Source organism: Podarcis liolepis (assembly GCF_965112155.1).
Source record: "Podarcis liolepis genome assembly, contig: HAP1_SCAFFOLD_42, whole genome shotgun sequence".
NCBI classification, from domain to species: domain Eukaryota; kingdom Metazoa; phylum Chordata; class Lepidosauria; order Squamata; family Lacertidae; genus Podarcis; species Podarcis liolepis.
In genome coordinates, this window is record NW_028148847.1 from 204,601 (window position 1) to 223,200 (window position 18,600).

Here is an 18,600-nt window from a genome sequence, read left to right on the forward strand (position 1 = left end):
TGTTTCGAGTGCCAAACCTTTCATGAGAGCATTTTCAAGCTTTTGGCACTATTTTTGAGTGAATTGCCAAAAGTCAGATTTTTGCGGAAATTGTGACCCCGGGGCTTAGGGATTTTTTCAAAAAAATATTTTCTGCCGGTTACGTTTTTGAGGGCTGATTTCTTGTCCTGGGATAAAAAGCCTTCTGTTTCCATCGCCAAAGCTTTCAGGGGAGCATTTTCAAGCTTTTGGCACCATTTTTGAGTGAATTGCCAAAAGTCAGATTTTTGCGGAAATTGTGACCCCGGGGCTTAGGGATTTTTTCAAAAAAATATTTTCTGCCGGTTAAGTTTTTGAGGGCTGATTTCTTGTCCTGGGATAAAAAGCCTTATGTTTCGAGTGCCAAACCTTTCAGGAGAGCATTTTCAAGCTTTTGGCACCATTTTTGAGTGAATTGCCAAAAGTCAGATTTTTGCGGAAATTGTGACCCCGGGGCTTAGGGATTTTTTCAAAAAAATATTTTCTGCCGGTTAAGTTTTTGAGGGTTGATTTCTTGTCCTGGGATAAAAAGCCTTCTGTTTCCTTCGCCAAAGCTTTCAGGGGAGCATTTTCAAGCTTTTGGCACCATTTTTGAGTGAATTGCCAAAAGTCAGATTTTTGCGGAAATTGTGACCCCGGGGCTTAGGGATTTTTTCAAAAAAATATTTTCTGCCGGTTAAGTTTTTGAGGGCTGATTTCTTGTCCTGGAAGTTTTTGAGGGCTATTTTCTTGTCCTGGGATAAAAAGCCTTCTGTTTCGAGTGCCAAACCTTTCATGAGAGCATTTTCAAGCTTTTGGCACTATTTTTGAGTGAATTGCCAAAAGTCAGATTTTTGCGGAAATTGTGACCCCGGGGCTTAGGGATATTTTCCCTAAGCCGGCAGAAAATATTTTTTTGAAAAAATCCCTAAGCCCCGGGGTCACAATTTCCGCAAAAATCTGACTTTTGGCAATTCACTCAAAAATGGTGCCAAAAGCTTGAAAATGCTCCCCTGAAAGGTTTGGCACTCGAAACAGAAGGCTTTTTATCCCAGGACAAGAAATCAGCCCTCAAAAACTTAACCGGCAGAAAATATTTTTTTGAAAAAATCCCTAAGCCCCGGGGTCACAATTTCCGCAAAAATCTGACTTTTGGCGATTCACTCAAAAATGTTGCCAAAAGCTTGAAAATGCTCCCCTGAAAGCTTTGGCGATGGAAACAGAAGGCTTTTTATCCCAGGACAAGAAATCAGCCCTCAAAAACTTAACCGGCAGAAAATATTTTTTTGAAAAAATCCCTAAGCCCCGGGGTCACAATTTCCGCAAAAATCTGACTTTTGGCAATTCACTCGAAAATGGTGCCAAAAGCTTGAAAATGCTCCCCTGAAAGCTTTGGCGATGGAAACAGAAGGCTTTTTATCCCAGGACAAGAAATCAGCCCTCAAAAACTTAACCGGCAGAAAATATTTTTTTCAAAAAATCCCTAAGTCCCGGGGTCACAATTTCCGCAAAAATCTGACTTTTGGCAATTCACTCAAAAATGGTGCCAAAAGCTTGAATGTGCTCTCCTGAAAGGTTTGGCACTCGAAACAGAAGGCTTTTTATCCCAGGACAAGAAATCAGCCCTCAAAAACTTAACCGGCAGAAAATATTTTTTTGAAAAAATCCCTAAGCCCCGGGGTCACAATTTCCGCAAAAATCTGACTTTTGGCAATTCACTCAAAAATGGTGCCAAAAGCTTGAAAATGCTCCCCTGAAAGCTTTGGCGATGGAAACAGAAGGCTTTTTATCCCAGGACAAGAAATCAGCCCTCAAAAACTTAACCGGCAGAAAATATTTTTTTGAAAAAATCCCTAAGCCCCGGGGTCACAATTTCCGCAAAAATCTGACTTTTGGCAATTCACTCAAAAATGGTGCCAAAAGCTTGAAAATGCTCCCCTGAAAGCTTTGGCGATGGAAACAGAAGGCTTTTTATCCCAGGACAAGAAATCAGCCCTCAAAAACTGAACCGGTAGAAAATATTTTTTTTGAAAAAATCCCTAAGCCCCGGGGTCACAATTTCCGCAAAAATCTGACTTTTGGCAATTCGCTTAAAAACAGTGCCAAAAGCTTGAAAATGCTCTCCTGAAAGCTTTGGCACTTGAAACAGAAGGCTTTTTATCCCAGGACAAGAAATCAGCCCTCAAAAACTTAACCGGCAGAAAATATTTTTTTGAAAAAATCCCTAAGCCCCGGGGTCACAATTTCCGCAAAAATCTGACTTTTGGCAATTCACTCAAAAATAGTGCCAAAAGCGTGAAAATGCTCTCCTGAAAGGTTTGGCACTCGAAACAGAAGGCTTTTTATCCCAGGACAAGAAATCAGCCCTCAAAAACTTAACCGGCAGAAAATATTTTTTTGAAAAAATCCCTAAGCCCCGGGGTCACAATTTCAGCAAAAATCTGACTTTTGGCAATTCACTCAAAAATGGTGCCAAAAGCTTGAAAATGCTCCCCTGAAAGCTTTGGCGATGGAAACAGAAGGCTTTTTATCCCAGGACAAGAAATCAGCCCTCAAAAACTTAACCGGCAGAAAATATTTTTTTGAAAAAATCCCTAAAGCCCCGGGGTCACAATTTCAGCAAAAATCTGACTTTTGGCAATTCACTCAAAAATGGTGCCAAAAGCTTGAAAATGCTCCCCTGAAAGCTTTGGCGATGGAAACAGAAGGCTTTTTATCCCAGGACAAGAAATCAGCCCTCAAAAACTTAACCGGCAGAAAATATTTTTTTGAAAAAATCCCTAAGCCCCGGGGTCACAATTTCCGCAAAAATCTGACTTTTGGCAATTCACTCAAAAATGGTGCCAAAAGCTTGAAAATGCTCCCCTGAAAGCTTTGGCGATGGAAACAGAAGGCTTTTTATCCCAGGACAAGAAATGAGCCCTCAAAAACTTAACCGGCAGAAAATATTTTTTTGAAAAAATCCCTAAGCCCCGGGGTCACAATTTCCGCAAAAATCTGACTTTTGGCAATTCACTCAAAAATGGTGCCAAAAGCTTGAAAATGCTCCCCTGAAAGCTTTGGCGATGGAAACAGAAGGCTTTTTATCCCAGGACAAGAAATCAGCCCTCAAAAACTTAACCGGCAGAAAATATTTTTTTGAAAAAATCCCTAAGCCCCAAGGTCACAATTGCCACAAAAAACCGACTTTTGGCAATTCACTCAAAAATAGTGCCAAAAGCTTGAAAATGCTCTCCTGAAAGGTTTGGCACTCGAAACAGAAGGCTTTTTATCCCAGGACAAGAAATCAGCCCTCAAAAACTTAACCGGCAGAAAATATTTTTTTGAAAAAATCCCTAAGCCCCGGGGTCACAATTTCCGCAAAAATCTGACTTTTGGCAATTCACTCAAAAATGGTGCCAAAAGCTTGAAAATGCTCCCCTGAAAGGTTTGGCACTCGAAACAGAAGGCTTTTTATCCCAGGACAAGAAATCAGCCCTCAAAAACTTAACCGGCAGAAAATATTTTTTTGAAAAAATCCCTTAGCCCCGGGGTCACAATTTCCGCAAAAATCTGACTTTTGGCAATTCACTCAAAAATGGTGCCAAAAGCTTGAAAATGCTCCCCTGAAAGCTTTGGCGATGGAAACAGAAGGCTTTTTATCCCAGGACAAGAAATCAGCCCTCAAAAACTTAACCGGCAGAAAATATTTTTTTGAAAAAATCCCTAAGCCCCGGGGTCACAATTTCCGCAAAAATCTGACTTTTGGCAATTCACTCAAAAATAGTGCCAAAAGCTTGAAAATGCTCCCCTGAAAGGTTTGGCACTCGAAACAGAAGGCTTTTTATCCCAGGACAAGAAATCAGCCCTCAAAAACTTAACCGGCAGAAAATATTTTTTTGAAAAAATCCCTAAGCCCTGGGGTCACAATTTCCGCAAAAATCTGACTTTTGGCAATTCACTCAAAAATGGTGCCAAAAGCTTGAATATGCTCTCCTGAAAGGTTTGGCACTCGAAACAGAAGGCTTTTTATCCCAGGACAAGAAATCAGCCCTCAAAAACTTAACCGGCAGAAAATATTTTTTTGAAAAAATCCCTAAGCCCCGGGGTCACAATTTCCGCAAAAATCTGACTTTTGGCAATTCACTCAAAAATAGTGCCAAAGGCTTGAAAATGCTCTCCTGAAAGGTTTGGCACTCGAAACAGAAGGCTTTTTATCCCAGGACAAGAAATCAGCCCTCAAAAACTTAACCGGCAGAAAATATTTTTTTGAAAAAATCCCTAAGCCCCGGGGTCACAATTTCCGCAAAAATCTGACTTTTGGCAATTCACCCAAAAATGGTGCCAAAAGCTTGAAAATGCTCCCCTGAAAGCTTTGGCGATGGAAACAGAAGGCTTTTTATCCCAGGACAAGAAATCAGCCCTCAAAAACTTAACCGGCAGAAAATATTTTTTTGAAAAAATCCCTAAGCCCCGGGGTCACAATTTCCGCAAAAATCTGACTTTTGGCAATTCACTCAAAAATGGTGCCAAAAGCTTGAAAATGCTCCCCTGAAAGCTTTGGCGATGGAAACAGAAGGCTTTTTATCCCAGGACAAGAAATCAGCCCTCAAAAACTGAACCGGCAGAAAATATTTTTTTGAAAAAATCCCTAAGCCCCGGGGTCACAATTTCCGCAAAAATCTGACTTTTGGCAATTCGCTTAAAAATAGTGCCAAAAGCTTGAAAATGCTCTCCTGAAAGGTTTGGCACTCAAAACAGAAGGCTTTTTATCCCAGGACAAGAAATCAGCCCTCAAAAACTTAACCGGCAGAAAATATTTTTTTGAAAAAATCCCTAAGCCCCGGGGTCACAATTTCCGCAAAAATCTGACTTTTGGCAATTCACTCAAAAATGGTGCCAAAAGCTTGAAAATGCTCCCCTGAAAGGTTTGGCACTCGAAACAGAAGGCTTTTTATCCCAGGACAAAAAATCAGCCCTCAAAAACTTAAGCGGCAGAAAATATTTTTTTGAAAAAATCCCTAAGCCCCGGGGTCACAATTTCCGCAAAAATCTGACTTTTGGCAATTCACTCAAAAATGGTGCCAAAAGCTTGAAAATGCTCCCCTGAAAGGTTTGGCGATGGAAACAGAAGGCTTTTTATCCCAGGACAAGAAATCAGCCCTCAAAAACTTAACCGGCAGAAAATATTTTTTTGAAAAAATCCCTAAGCCCCGGGGTCACAATTTCAGCAAAAATCTGACTTTTGGCAATTCACTCAAAAATAGTGCCAAAAGCTTGAAAATGCTCCACAGAAAGCTTTGGCAATGGAAACAGAAGGCTTTTTATCCCAGGACAAGAAATCAGCCCTCAAAAACTTAACCGGCAGAAAATATTTTTTTGAAAAAATCCCTAAGCCCCGGGGTCACAATTTCCGCAAAAATCTGACTTTTGGCAATTCACTCAAAAATGGTGCCAAAAGCTTGAAAATGCTCCCCTGAAAGCTTTGGCGATGGAAACAGAAGGCTTTTTATTCCAGGACAAGAAATCAGCCCTCAAAAACTTAACCGGCAGAAAATATTTTTTTGAAAAAATCCCTAAGCCCCGGGGTCACAATTTCCGCAAAAATCTGACTTTTGGCAATTCACTCAAAAATGGTGCCAAAAGCTTGAAAATGCTCCCCTGAAAGCTTTGGCGATGGAAACAGAAGGCTTTTTATCCCAGGACAAGAAATCAGCCCTCAAAAACTTAACCGGTAGAAAATATTTTTTTGAAAAAATCCCTAAGCCCCAAGGTCACAATTGCCACAAAAAACTGACTTTTGGCAATTCACTCAAAAATAGTGCCAAAAGCTTGAAAATGCTCTCCTGAAAGGTTTGGCACTCGAAACAGAAGGCTTTTTATCCCAGGACAAGAAATCAGCCCTCAAAAACTTAACCGGCAGAAAATATTTTTTTGAAAAAATCCCTAAGCTCCGGGGTCACAATTTCCGCAAAAATCTGACTTTTGGCAATTCACTCAAAAATAGTGCCAAAAGCTTGAAAATGCTCTCCTGAAAGGTTTGGCACTCGAAACAGAAGGCTTTTTATCCCAGGACAAGAAATCAGCCCTCAAAAACTTAACCGGCAGAAAATATTTTTTTCAAAAAATCCCTAAGCCCCGGGGTCACAATTTCCGCAAAAATCTGACTTTTGGCAATTCACTCAAAAATGGTGCCAAAAGCTTCAAAATGCTGCCCTGAAAGCTTTGGCGATGGAAACAGAAGGCTTTTTATCCCAGGACAAGAAATCAGCCCTCAAAACCTTAAGCGGCAGAAAATATTTTTTTGAAAAAATCCCTAAGCCCCGGGGTCACAATTTCCGCAAAAATCTGACTTTTGGCAATTCACTCAAAAATGGTGCCAAAAGCTTGAAAATGCTCCCCTGAAAGGTTTGGCACTCGAAACAGAAGGCTTTTTATCCCAGGACAAGAAATCAGCCCTCAAAAACTTAACCGGCAGAAAATATTTTTTTGAAAAAATCCCTAAGCCCCGGGGTCACAATTTCCGCAAAAATCTGACTTTTGGCAATTCACTCAAAAATAGTGCCAAAAGCTTGAAAATGCTCTCCTGAAAGCTTTGGCACTCGAAACAGAAGGCTTTTTATCCCAGGACAAGAAATCAGCCCTCAAAAACTTAACCGGCAGAAAATATTTTTTTGGAAAAACCCCTAAGCCCCGGGGTCACAATTTCCGCAAAAATCTGACTTTTGGCAATTCACTCAAAAATGGTGCCAAAAGCTTGAAAATGCTCCCCTGAAAGCTTTGGCGATGGAAACAGAAGGCTTTTTATCCCAGGACAAGAAATCAGCCCTCAAAAACTTAACCGGCAGAAAATATTTTTTTGAAAAAATCCCTAAGCCCCGGGGTCACAATTTCCGCAAAAATCTAACTTTTGGCAATTCACTCAAAAATGGTGCCAAAAGCTTGAAAATGCTCCCCTGAAAGCTTTGGCGATGGAAACAGAAGGCTTTTTATCCCAGGACAAGAAATCAGCCCTCAAAAACTTAACCGGCAGAAAATATTTTTTTGAAAAAATCCCTAAGCCCCGGGGTCACAATTTCCGCAAAAATCTGACTTTTGGCAATTCACTCAAAAATGGTGCCAAAAGCTTGAAAATGCTCCCCTGAAAGCTTTGGCGATGGAAACAGAAGGCTTTTTATCCCAGGACAAGAAATCAGCCCTCAAAAACTTAACCGGCAGAAAATATTTTTTTGAAAAAATCCCTAAGCCCCGGGGTCACAATTTCCGCAAAAATCTGACTTTTGGCAATTCACTCAAAAATGGTGCCAAAAGCTTGAAAATGCTCTACTGAAAGGTTTGCCACTCGAAACAGAAGGCTTTTTATCCCAGGACAAGAAATCAGCCCTCAAAAACTTAACCGGCAGAAAATATTTTTTTGAAAAAATCCCTAAGCCCCGGGGTCACAATTTCCGCAAAAATCTGACTTTTGGCAATTCACTCAAAAATGGTGCCAAAAGCTTGAAAATGCTCCCCTGAAAGCTTTGGCGATGGAAACAGAAGGCTTTTTATCCCAGGACAAGAAATCAGCCCTCAAAAACTTAACCGGCAGAAAATATTTTTTTGAAAAAATCCCTAAGCCCCGGGGTCACAATTTCCGCAAAAATCTAACTTTGGCAATTCACTCAAAAATGGTGCCAAAAGCTTGAAAATGCTCCCCTGAAAGCTTTGGCGATGGAAACAGAAGCTTTTTATCCCAGGACAAGAAATCAGCCCTCAAAAACTTAACCGGCAGAAAATATTTTTTTGAAAAAATCCCTAAGCCCCGGGGTCACAATTTCCGCAAAAATCTGACTTTTGGCAATTCACTCAAAAATGGTGCCAAAAGCTTGAAAATGCTCCCCTGAAAGCTTTGGCGATGGAAACAGAAGGCTTTTTATCCCAGGACAAGAAATCAGCCCTCAAAAACTTAACCGGCAGAAAATATTTTTTTGAAAAAATCCCTAAGCCCCGGGGTCACAATTTCCGCAAAAATCTGACTTTTGGCAATTCACTCAAAAATGGTGCCAAAAGCTTGAAAATGCTCCCCTGAAAGCTTTGGCGATGGAAACAGAAGGCTTTTTATCCCAGGACAAGAAATCAGCCCTCAAAAACTTAACCGGCAGAAAATATTTTTTTGAAAAAATCCCTAAGCCCCGGGCTCACAATTTCCGCAAAAATCTGACTTTTGGCAATTCACTCAAAAATGGTGCCAAAAGCTTGAATATGCTCCCCTGAAAGCTTTGGCGATGGAAACAGAAGGCTTTTTATCCCAGGACAAGAAATCAGCCCTCAAAAACTTAACCGGCAGAAAATATTTTTTTGAAAAAATCCCTAAGCCCCGGGGTCACAATTTCCGCAAAAATCTGACTTTTGGCAATTCACTCAAAAATGGTGCCAAAAGCTTGAAAATGCTCCCCTGAAAGCTTTGGCGATGGAAACAGAAGGCTTTTTATCCCAGGACAAGAAATCAGCCCTCAAAAACTTAACCGGCAGAAAATATTTTTTTGAAAAAATCCCTAAGCCCCGGGGTCACAATTTCCGCAAAAATCTGACTTTTGGCAATTCACTCAAAAATGGTGCCAAAAGCTTGAAAATGCTCCCCTGAAAGCTTTGGCGATGGAAACAGAAGGCTTTTTATCCCAGGACAAGAAATCAGCCCTCAAAAACTTAACCGGCAGAAAATATTTTTTTGAAAAAATCCCTAAGCCCCGGGGTCACAATTTCCGCAAAAATCTGACTTTTGGCAATTCACTCAAAAATGGTGCCAAAAGCTTGAAAATGCTCCCCTGAAAGCTTTGGCGATGGAAACAGAAGGCTTTTTATCCCAGGACAAGAAATCAGCCCTCAAAAACTTAACCGGCAGAAAATATTTTTTTGAAAAAATCCCTAAGCCCCGGGGTCACAATTTCCGCAAAAATCTGACTTTTGGCAATTCACTCAAAAATGGTGCCAAAAGCTTGAAAATGCTCCCCTGAAAGCTTTGGCGATGGAAACAGAAGGCTTTTTATCCCAGGACAAGAAATCAGCCCTCAAAAACTTAACCGGCAGAAAATATTTTTTTGAAAAAATCCCTAAGCCCCGGGGTCACAATTTCCGCAAAAATCTGACTTTTGGCAATTCACTCAAAAATGGTGCCAAAAGCTTGAAAATGCTCCCCTGAAAGGTTTGGCACTCGAAACAGAAGGCTTTTTATCCCAGGACAAGAAATCAGCCCTCAAAAACTTAACCGGCAGAAAATATTTTTTTGAAAAAATCCCTAAGCCCCGGGGTCACAATTTCCGCAAAAATCTGACTTTTGGCAATTCACTCAAAAATAGTGCCAAAAGCTTGAAAATGCTCTCCTGAAAGGTTTGGCACTCGAAACAGAAGGCTTTTTATCCCAGGACAAAAAATCAGCCCTCAAAAACTTAACCGGCAGAAAATATTTTTTTGAAAAAATCCCTAAGCCCCGGGGTCACAATTTCCGCAAAAATCTGACTTTTGGCAATTCACTCAAAAATGGTGCCAAAAGCTTGAAAATGCTCCCATGAAAGGTTTGGCACTCGAAACAGAAGGCTTTTTATCCCAGGACAAGAAATCAGCCCTCAAAAACTTAACCGGCAGAAAATATATTTTTGAAAAAATCCCTAAGCCCCGGGGTCACAATTTCCGCAAAAATCTGACTTTTGGCAATTCACTCAAAAATAGTGCCAAAAGCTTGAAAATGCTCTCCTGAAAGGTTTGGCACTCGAAACAGAAGGCTTTTTATCCCAGGACAAAAAATCAGCCCTCAAAAACTTAACCGGCAGAAAATATTTTTTTGAAAAAATCCCTAAGCCCCGGGGTCACAATTTCCGCAAAAATCTGACTTTTGGCAATTCACTCAAAAATGGTGCCAAAAGCTTGAAAATGCTCCCCTGAAAGCTTTGGCGATGGAAACAGAAGGCTTTTTATCCCAGGACAAGAAATCAGCCCTCAAAAACTTAACCGGCAGAAAATATTTTTTTGAAAAAATCCCTAAGCCCCGGGGTCACAATTTCCGCAAAAATCTGACTTTTGGCAATTCACTCAAAAATGGTGCCAAAAGCTTGAAAATGCTCCCCTGAAAGCTTTGGCGATGGAAACAGAAGGCTTTTTCTCCCAGGACAAGAAATGAGCCCTCAAAAACTTAACCGGCAGAAAATATTTTTTTGAAAAAATCCCTAAGCCCCGGGGTCACAATTTCCGCAAAAATCTGACTTTTGGCAATTCACTCAAAAATGGTGCCAAAAGCTTGAAAATGCTCCCCTGAAAGGTTTGGCACTCGAAACAGAAGGCTTTTTATCCCAGGACAAGAAATCAGCCCTCAAAAACTTAACCGGCAGAAAATATTTTTTTGAAAAAATCCCTAAGCCCCGGGGTCACAATTTCCGCAAAAATCTGACTTTTGGCAATTCACTCAAAAATAGTGCCAAAAGCTTGAAAATGCACTCCTGAAAGGTTTGGCACTCGAAACAGAAGGCTTTTTATCCCAGGACAAGAAATCAGCCCTCAAAAACTTAACCGGCAGAAAATATTTTTTTGAAAAAATCCCTAAGCCCCGGGGTCACAATTTCCGCAAAAATCTGACTTTTGGCAATTCACTCAAAAATGGTGCCAAAAGCTTGAAAATGCTCCCCTGAAAGGTTTGGCACTCGAAACAGAAGGCTTTTTATCCCAGGACAAGAAATCAGCCCTCAAAAACTTAACCGGCAGAAAATATATTTTTGAAAAAATCCCTTAGCCCCGGGGTCACAATTTCCGCAAAAATCTGACTTTTGGCAATTCACTCAAAAATGGTGCCAAAAGCTTGAAAATGCTCCCCTGAAAGCTTTGGCGATGGAAACAGAAGGCTTTTTATCCCAGGACAAGAAATCAGCCCTCAAAAACCTAACCGGCAGAAAATATTTTTTTGAAAAAATCCCTAAGCCCCGGGGTCACAATTTCCGCAAAAATCTGACTTTTGGCAATTCACTCAAAAATGGTGCCAAAAGCTTGAAAATGCTCCCCTGAAAGCTTTGGCGATGGAAACAGAAGGCTTTTTAACCCAGGACAAGAAATCAGCCCTCAAAAACTTAACCGGCAGAAAATATTTTTTTGAAAAAATCCCTAAGCCCCGTGGTCACAATTTCCGCAAAAATCTGACTTTTGGCAATTCACTCAAAAATGGTGCCAAAAGCTTGAAAATGCTCCCCTGAAAGCTTTGGCGATGGAAACAGAAGGCTTTTTATCCCAGGACAAGAAATCAGCCCTCAAAAACTTAACCGGCAGAAAATATTTTTTTGAAAAAATCCCTAAGCCCCGGGGTCACAATTTCCGCAAAAATCTGACTTTTGGCAATTCACTCAAAAATGGTGCCAAAAGCTTGAAAATGCTCCCCTGAAAGCTTTGGCGATGGAAACAGAAGGCTTTTTATCCCAGGACAAGAAATCAGCCCTCAAAAACTTAACCGGCAGAAAATATTTTTTTGAAAAAATCCCTAAGCCCCGGGGTCACAATTTCCGCAAAAATCTGACTTTTGGCAATTCACTCAAAAATGGTGCCAAAAGCTTGAATATGCTCTCCTGAAAGGTTTGGCACTGGAAACAGAAGGCTTTTTATCCCAGGACAAGAAATCAGCCCTCAAAAACTTAACCGGCAGAAAATATTTTTTTGAAAAAATCCCTAAGCCCCGGGGTCACAATTTCCGCAAAAATCTGACTTTTGGCAATTCACTCAAAAATGGTGCCAAAAGCTTGAAAATGCTCCCCTGAAAGCTTTGGCGATGGAAACAGAAGGCTTTTTATCCCAGGACAAGAAATCAGGCCTCAAAAACTTAACCGTCAGAAAATATTTTTTTGAAAAAATCCCTAAGCCCCGGGGTCACAATTTCTGCAAAAATCTGACTTTTGGCAATTCACTCAAAAATGGTGCCAAAAGCTTGAATATGCTCTCCTGAAAGGTTTGGCACTCGAAACAGAAGGCTTTTTATCCCAGGACAAGAAATCAGCCCTCAAAAACTTAACCGGCAGAAAATATTTTTTTGAAAAAATCCCTAAGCCCCGGGGTCACAATTTCCGCAAAAATCTGACTTTTGGCAATTCACTCAAAAATAGTGCCAAAAGCTTGAAAATGCTCTCCTGAAAGGTTTGGCACTCGAAACAGAAGGCTTTTTATCCCAGGACAAGAAATCAGCCCTCAAAAACTTAACCGGCAGAAAATATTTTTTTGAAAAAATCCCTAAGCCCCGGGGTCACAATTTCCGCAAAAATCTGACTTTTGGCAATTCACTCAAAAATGGTGCCAAAAGCTTGAATATGCTCTCCTGAAAGGTTTGGCACTCGAAACAGAAGGCTTTTTATCCCAGGACAAGAAATCAGCCCTCAAAAACTTAACCGGCAGAAAATATTTTTTTGAAAAAATCCCTAAGCCCCGGGGTCACAATTTCCGCAAAAATCTGACTTTTGGCAATTCACTCAAAAATGGTGCCAAAAGCTTGAAAATGCTCCCCTGAAAGGTTTGGCACTCGAAACAGAAGGCTTTTTATCCCAGGACAAGAAATCAGCCCTCAAAAACTTAACCGGCAGAAAATATATTTTTGAAAAAATCCCTTAGCCCCGGGGTCACAATTTCCGCAAAAATCTGACTTTTGGCAATTCACTCAAAAATGGTGCCAAAAGCTTGAAAATGCTCCCCTGAAAGCTTTGGCGATGGAAACAGAAGGCTTTTTATCCCAGGACAAGAAATCAGCCCTCAAAAACCTAACCGGCAGAAAATATTTTTTTGAAAAAATCCCTAAGCCCCGGGGTCACAATTTCCGCAAAAATCTGACTTTTGGCAATTCACTCAAAAATGGTGCCAAAAGCTTGAAAATGCTCCCCTGAAAGGTTTGGCACTCGAAACAGAAGGCTTTTTATCCCAGGACAAGAAATCAGCCCTCAAAAACTTAACCGGCAGAAAATATTTTTTTGAAAAAATCCCTAAGCCCCGGGGTCACAATTTCCGCAAAAATCTGACTTTTGGCAATTCACTCAAAAATGGTGCCAAAAGCTTGAAAATGCTCCCCTGAAAGCTTTGGCGATGGAAACAGAAGGCTTTTTAACCCAGGACAAGAAATCAGCCCTCAAAAACTTAACCGGCAGAAAATATTTTTTTGAAAAAATCCCTAAGCCCCGTGGTCACAATTTCCGCAAAAATCTGACTTTTGGCAATTCACTCAAAAATGGTGCCAAAAGCTTGAAAATGCTCCCCTGAAAGCTTTGGCGATGGAAACAGAAGGCTTTTTATCCCAGGACAAGAAATCAGCCCTCAAAAACTTAACCGGCAGAAAATATTTTTTTGAAAAAATCCCTAAGCCCCGGGGTCACAATTTCCGCAAAAATCTGACTTTTGGCAATTCACTCAAAAATGGTGCCAAAAGCTTGTAAATGCTCCCCTGAAAGCTTTGGCGATGGAAACAGAAGGCTTTTTATCCCAGGACAAGAAATCAGCCCTCAAAAACTTAACCGGCAGAAAATATTTTTTTGAAAAAATCCCTATGCCCCGGGGTCACAATTTCCACAAAAATCTGACTTTTGGCAATTCACTCAAAAATAGTGCCAAAAGCTTGAAAATGCTCTCCTGAAAGGTTTGGCACTCGAAACAGAAGGCTTTTTATCCCAGGACAAGAAATCAGCCCACAAAAACTTAACCGGCAGAAAATATTTTTTTGAAAAAATCCCTAAGCCCCGGGGTCACAATTTCCGCAAAAATCTGACTTTTGGCAATTCACTCAAAAATGGTGCCAAAAGCTTGAAAATGCTCCCCTGAAAGGTTTGGCACTCGAAACAGAAGGCTTTTTATCCCAGGACAAGAAATCAGCCCTCAAAAACTTAACCGGCAGAAAATATTTTTTTGAAAAAATCCCTAAGCCCCGGGGTCACAATTTCCGCAAAAATCTGACTTTTGGCAATTCACTCAAAAATGGTGCCAAAAGCTTGAAAATGCTCCCCTGAAAGCTTTGGCGATGGAAACAGAAGGCTTTTTATCCCAGGACAAGAAATCAGCCCTCAAAAACTTAACCGGCAGAAAATATTTTTTTGAAAAAATCCCTAAGCCCCGGGGTCACAATTTCCGCAAAAATCTGACTTTTGGCAATTCACTCAAAAATGGTGCCAAAAGCTTGAATATGCTCTCCTGAAAGGTTTGGCACTGGAAACAGAAGGCTTTTTATCCCAGGACAAGAAATCAGCCCTCAAAAACTTAACCGGCAGAAAATATTTTTTTGAAAAAATCCCTAAGCCCCGGGGTCACAATTTCCGCAAAAATCTGACTTTTGGCAATTCACTCAAAAATGGTGCCAAAAGCTTGAAAATGCTCCCCTGAAAGCTTTGGCGATGGAAACAGAAGGCTTTTTATCCCAGGACAAGAAATCAGGCCTCAAAAACTTAACCGTCAGAAAATATTTTTTTGAAAAAATCCCTAAGCCCCGGGGTCACAATTTCCGCAAAAATCTGACTTTTGGCAATTCACTCAAAAATGGTGCCAAAAGCTTGAATATGCTCTCCTGAAAGGTTTGGCACTCGAAACAGAAGGCTTTTTATCCCAGGACAAGAAATCAGCCCTCAAAAACTTAACCGGCAGAAAATATTTTTTTGAAAAAATCCCTAAGCCCCGGGGTCACAATTTCCGCAAAAATCTGACTTTTGGCAATTCACTCAAAAATAGTGCCAAAAGCTTGAAAATGCTCTCCTGAAAGGTTTGGCACTCGAAACAGAAGGCTTTTTATCCCAGGACAAGAAATCAGCCCTCAAAAACTTAACCGGCAGAAAATATTTTTTTGAAAAAATCCCTAAGCCCCGGGGTCACAATTTCCGCAAAAATCTGACTTTTGGCAATTCACTCAAAAATGGTGCCAAAAGCTTGAATATGCTCTCCTGAAAGGTTTGGCACTCGAAACAGAAGGCTTTTTATCCCAGGACAAGAAATCAGCCCTCAAAAACTTAACCGGCAGAAAATATTTTTTTGAAAAAATCCCTAAGCCCCGGGGTCACAATTTCCGCAAAAATCTGACTTTTGGCAATTCACTCAAAAATAGTGCCAAAAGCTTGAAAATGCACTCCTGAAAGGTTTGGCACTCGAAACAGAAGGCTTTTTATCCCAGGACAAGAAATCAGCCCTCAAAAACTTAACCGGCAGAAAATATTTTTTTGAAAAAATCCCTAAGCCCCGGGGTCACAATTTCCGCAAAAATCTGACTTTTGGCAATTCACTCAAAAATGGTGCCAAAAGCTTGAAAATGCTCCCCTGAAAGCTTTGGCGATGGAAACAGAAGGCTTTTTATCCCAGGACAAGAAATCAGCCCTCAAAAACTTAACCGGCAGAAAATATTTTTTTGAAAAAATCCCTAAGCCCCGGGGTCACAATTTCCGCAAAAATCTGACTTTTGGCAATTCACTCAAAAATGGTGCCAAAAGCTTGAAAATGCTCCCCTGAAAGCTTTCGCGATGGAAACAGAAGGCTTTTTATCCCAGGACAAGAAATCAGGCCTCAAAAACTTAACCGGCAGAAAATATTTTTTTGAAAAAATCCCTAAGCCCCGGGGTCACAATTTCCGCAAAAATCTGACTTTTGGCAATTCACTCAAAAATGGTGCCAAAAGCTTGAATATGCTCTCCTGAAAGGTTTGGCACTCGAAACAGAAGGCTTTTTATCCCAGGACAAGAAATCAGCCCTCAAAAACTTAACCGGCAGAAAATATTTTTTTGAAAAAATCCCTAAGCCCCGGGGTCACAATTTCCGCAAAAATCTGACTTTTGGCAATTCACTCAAAAATAGGGCCAAAAGCATGAAAATGCTCTCCTGAAAGGTTTGGCACTCGAAACAGAAGGCTTTTTATCCCAAGACAAGAAATCAGCCCTCAAAAACTTAACCGGCAGAAAATATTTTTTTGAAAAAATCCCTAAGCCCCGGGGTCACAATTTCCGCAAAAATCTGACTTTTGGCAATTCACTCAAAAATGGTGCCAAAAGCTTGAAAATGCTCCCCTGAAAGCTTTGGCGATGGAAACAGAAGGCTTTTTATCCCAGGACAAGAAATCAGCCCTCAAAAACTTAACCGGCAGAAAATATTTTTTTGAAAAAATCCCTAAGCCCCGGGGTCACAATTGCCGCAAAAATCTGACTTTTGGCAATTCACTCAAAAATGGTGCCAAAAGCTTGAAAATGCTCCCCTGAAAGCTTTGGCGATGGAAACAGAAGGCTTTTTATCCCAGGACAAGAAATCAGCCCTCAAAAACTGAACCGGCAGAAAATATTTTTTTGAAAAAATCCCTAAGCCCCGGGGTCACAATTTCCGCAAAAATCTGACTTTTGGCAATTCGCTTAAAAATAGTGCTAAAAGCTTGAAAATGCTCTCCTGAAAGGTTTGGCACTCGAAACAGAAGGCTTTTTATCCCAGGACAAGAAATCAGCCCTCAAAAACTTAACCGGCAGAAAATATTTTTTTGAAAAAATCCCTAAGCCCCGGGGTCACAATTTCCGCAAAAATCTGACTTTTGGCAATTCACTCAAAAATGGTGCCAAAAGCTTGAAAATGCTCCCCTGAAAGGTTTGGCACTCGAAACAGAAGGCTTTTTATCCCAGGACAAAAAATCAGCCCTCAAAAACTTAAGCGGCAGAAAATATTTTTTTGAAAAAATCCCTAAGCCCCGGGGTCACAATTTCCGCAAAAATCTGACTTTTGGCAATTCACTCAAAAATGGTGCCAAAAGCGTGAAAATGCTCTCCTGAAAGGTTTGGCACTCGAAACAGAAGGCTTTTTATCCCAGGACAAGAAATCAGCCCTCAAAAACTTAACCGGCAGAAAATATTTTTTTGAAAAAATCCCTAAGCCCCGGGGTCACAATTTCCGCAAAAATCTGACTTTTGGCAATTCACTCAAAAATGGTGCCAAAAGCTTGAAAATGCTCCCCTGAAAGCTTTGGCGATGGAAACAGAAGGCTTTTTATCCCAGGACAAGAAATCAGCCCTCAAAAACTTAACCGGCAGAAAAGATTTTTTTGAAAAAATCCCTAAGCCCCGGGGTCACAATTTCCGCAAAAATCTGACTTTTGGCAATTCCCTCAAAAATGGTGCCAAAAGCTTGTAAATGCTCCCCTGAAAGCTTTGGCGATGGAAACAGAAGGCTTTTTATCCCAGGACAAGAAATGAGCCTTCAAAAACTTAACCGGCAGAAAATATTTTTTTGAAAAAATCCCTAAGCCCCGGGGTCACAATTTCCGCAAAAATCTGACTTTTGGCAATTCACTCAAAAATGGTGCCAAAAGCTTGAAAATGCTCCCCTGAAAGCTTTGGCAATGGAAACAGAAGGCTTTTTATCCCAGGACAAGAAATCAGCCCTCAAAAACTTAACCGGCAGAAAATACTTTTTTTGAAAAAATCCCTAAGCCCCGGGGTCACAATTTCCGCAAAAATCTAACTTTTGGCAATTCACTCAAAAATGGTGCCAAAAGCTTGAAAATGCTCCCCTGAAAGCTTTGGCGATGGAAACAGAAGGCTTTTTATCCCAGGACAAGAAATCAGCCCTCAAAAACTTAACCGGCAGAAAATATTTTTTTGAAAAAATCCCTAAGCCCCGGGGTCACAATTTCCGCAAAAATCTGACTTTTGGCAATTCACTCAAAAATGGTGCCAAAAGCGTGAAAATGCTCTCCTGAAAGGTTTGGCACTCGAAACAGAAGGCTTTTTATCCCAGGACAAGAAATCAGCCCTCAAAAACTTAACCGGCAGAAAATATTTTTTTGAAAAAATCCCTAAGCCCCGGGGTCACAATTTCCGCAAAAATCTGACTTTTGGCAATTCACTCAAAAATGGTGCCAAAAGCTTGAAAATGCTCCCCTGAAAGCTTTGGCGATGGAAACAGAAGGCTTTTTATCCCAGGACAAGAAATCAGCCCTCAAAAACTTAACCGGCAGAAAATATTTGTTTGAAAAAATCCCTAAGCCCCGGGGTCACAATTTCCGCAAAAATCTGACTTTTGGCAATTCACTCAAAAATGGTGCCAAAAGCTTGAAAATGCTCCCCTGAAAGCTTTGGCGATGGAAACAGAAGGCTTTTTATCCCAGGAAAAGAAATCAGACCTCAAAAACTTAACCGGCAGAAAATATTTTTTTGAAAAAATCCCTAAGCCCCGGGGTCACAATTTCCGCAAAAATCTGACTTTTGGCAATTCACTCAAAAATGGTGCCAAAAGCTTGTAAATGCTCCCCTGAAAGCTTTGGCGATGGAAACAGAAGGCTTTTTATCCCAGGACAAGAAATGAGCCTTCAAAAACTTAACCGGCAGAAAATATTTTTTTGAAAAAATCCCTAAGCCCCGGGGTCACAATTTCCGCAAAAATCTGACTTTTGGCAATTCACTCAAAAATGGTGCCAAAAGCTGGAAAATGCTCCCCTGAAAGGTTTGGCACTCGAAACAGAAGGCTTTTTATCCCAGGACAAGAAATCAGCCCTCAAAAACTTAACCGGCAGAAAATATTTTTTTGAAAAAATCCCTAAGCCCCGGGGTCACAATTTCCGCAAAAATCTGACTTTTGGCAATTCACTCAAAAATAGTGCCAAAAGCTTGAAAATGCTCTCCTGAAAGGTTTGGC